We start from the raw sequence: 2,963 nt of genomic DNA, 5'->3' as shown, positions 1-2,963 counted from the left end.
GAATGTGGTGCTAAGCAGCTCCTCGAATCTAAGCAGCTCTAGAGTGCAACTCCTTGAATTGAGGCACGTCTCGTCCCAGCAGTAGGGCAGCAACAACTCAAAGAGAATTCATGATGAGATCGTGTGCTCGGCGGTGCTTTGATCAAATATGTATGTCAAATGTGAGACTCTCACAAAAGCACAAAAAGTTGTTGATGGGTATCCTTTCCGTGATTATCTTTGTGGGGTGGATAAAATATCTTGTAAGCATCACAGGTATATTGTAAGTCAAAGGCTCTTTAAAAAAGATGTCATAGTTGGCACTGTCTTGGTCGATATGTATGCCACATGTGGTGCGCTTGAGAAAGCACAAAAAGTTTTTGAGGAGCTGCTTCCTGTCCGAAATGTCCTCTCTTGGATTGCAATGATTGCGGGATGTGTGCAACAAGAGCAGGACCAAACAGCTGTAGGCTTTTCTCAACGAATCCAAAGCAAGCTCTCTGTATATCCCCATGTAAGGATCACTTAGAATGATGTCTCTTAGAATGCACTGGTCACACGGGATACGCACAACAGGAGCAAGGCCAGAAAGCACTAGGCTGTTTTCAGCTTCCTATCAAGAGTGTGGACTTTTGGAATGTAGTGCTTGCAGGATTTTCTGCACAAGAGAAAGCTCTAGTTTGTTTTCAGCAGATGTGAAGCAAGGGCCTTTCTCCATATGCAATCACCTACGCATGTATCTTGAAGGCATGTGGCCCTATGCAAGATGTTGATATGGGCACAAAAATTCACAATTATATTGTGAGTCAGAGGCTGTTGAATAAAGATGCCGTGCTTGGCACTGTCTTGGTCGATCTATATATCAAACGTGGTGCGCTTGAGAAACCACAAAAAGTGCTTGAGGAGCTTCATGTCCAGAATATCGTCTCTAGGATATCTATGCTCGATATGTATGCCGAATGTGGTGCCCTCACCAAAGCACGTAAGGCATCCTTTTTGGGATGTTTCTTGTAGCACTTTGATTGCAGGATGAAAGAGACTTTGATACAAGCGTAAGCGATTGCATGTGGAGAGAGACCCTCTGTTTCCTCCAGTATCATGTTTGTTTTGAGCAGCTATTTTCAACGGATGCAAAGCGAGGGCCTCTCTCTAGATGCAATCACAGACGCGTGCATCTTGAAAGCACACAAGACGCAGGTTTGGGCTTAAAAATTCACTCTGATATTGTTAGTAAGGGGCTGTTGCAAAAAACTGCCATGCTTGGCAATGCCTTGGTCGATATGTATGCTAGATGTGGTGCTCTTGTGCGGGATGTCGTCTTTTGGAACGCATTGATTGCAGGATATGCCCAACAATGGCCCGACCAGCAAGCTCTGGATTGTTTTCAGCAGGTGCAAAGCGAAGGCCTTTCTCCATACGCTGTCACCTATGTGTGCATCTTGCATGCATGTCGCTCTATGCAAATTGCTCTCGAAAAAAGATGGTGTGCTTAGCACTGCCTTGGTCAATATGTATGACAAATGTGGGACACTTCAGCAAGGGTTTTTTGTCAAACTTGTCGTGCTTGGGAATGCCTTGGTCGATACCATTAAGAAGAGCATGGGGTGTGGAAGGGCCTCTTTATTTGCCATGAGCTTATGGTGGTGATTAACATTTTGACGAATGGGTGTATTCCATGTGTGCAAGAATGGTGGGTGTGTAAGAGATGTGTAAGAGTGGTCAAAGGATGCACTTTTCTCCGCAAAAAGGAGGTGGACAATTTTATGATTCCCGGCCTTCCATAACTTCCACATATGATCTTTGATTTGAGCGGAGATGATAGATCTGCAATCTACGCATCAAGTTCTTTCCATCAATATGCTACATCATATGGTTTTACCCGCTAGATTTAAAATTCCATTTTGGGGGGAAACTTTGAATTCAAATAAACTAGCCGTTTTGCCCGTTTGAATTCAAAAATTGTCCTTTGATTACTTTGTTAATGCTAAAGGTTTGACTTCCTTAAAATCCCAAATAAAGAGGCCCTCCTAGACCCCATTCTCTTCCTCATGCATATGCTGAATGTGGTGCACTTCAGAAAGCACAAAACGAGCTTGAGGAGCTTCTTGCCCCAATGCATTTATTGCGGGATAAGCGCATCAGGAGCCCGGGCTAGAAATCTCTCGGCTGTTTTCAGAGGATCCGAAGCGAGGGCCTCTCTCCAAAAACAATCACATACGCGTGCATCTTGAAGCCACATGTGTGTACGCAAGATGCCAATATGGGCTTAAAATTTCGCTCTGATATTGTTAGTCAAGGGTTGCAGTAGAAACCTGCCAGACCTGGCAATGCCTTGCTTGATATGTACGCCAAATGTGGTGCTCCTATGCGGGATGTCGTCTTTTGGAATGCACTATTGGGCCAGGAAGCTATGGGTTGTTTTGAACAAGTGCAATTTGCGAAGCGAGGGCCTTTCTCCAGATGCTATCACCTACGTATGCATCTTGAAGGCATGTGGCTCGATGCAACATGCTCTGTAAAAGAGATGGCGTGCTTGGCAGTGCCTTCATTGATACGTACGCCAAATGTGGGACACTTCAGCTAGGGTTTTTCCAAAAAGTTGTCTTGCTTGGTAATGCCTTGGTCGATATGTATACGTATGCTGAATGTAGTGCACTTCAGAAAGCACAAAACGTGCTTCGAAGCTTCTACTCCCGAATGCCGTCTCCTGTGGTGCATTGATTGCGGGAATGTACGCCAATTGTGGGGCATTTCAGACACAGCTATTTCAAAAATTGCCATGCTTGGGATATGTTCTTATGCAAGACTCTCATATGGGGAAGAGAATTCACAATCAATTGGTGCTGCTTGGCAACGCATTGGTCCATATGTATGTCAAATGTGGTGTCATAATGGAAACATGAAATGTCTTTATAGGCATGCTCCTCACTTGAAATGTGTTGTCTGCAGAATACGCCCGAAACGTGCTTGAGGAGCTTCCTGTC

Source organism: Adiantum capillus-veneris, chromosome 2, assembly GCF_014529385.1.
Source record: "Adiantum capillus-veneris isolate H3 chromosome 2, ASM1452938v2, whole genome shotgun sequence".
NCBI classification, from domain to species: Eukaryota; Viridiplantae; Streptophyta; class Polypodiopsida; order Polypodiales; family Pteridaceae; genus Adiantum; species Adiantum capillus-veneris.
This window is presented reverse-complemented; position numbering follows the sequence as displayed.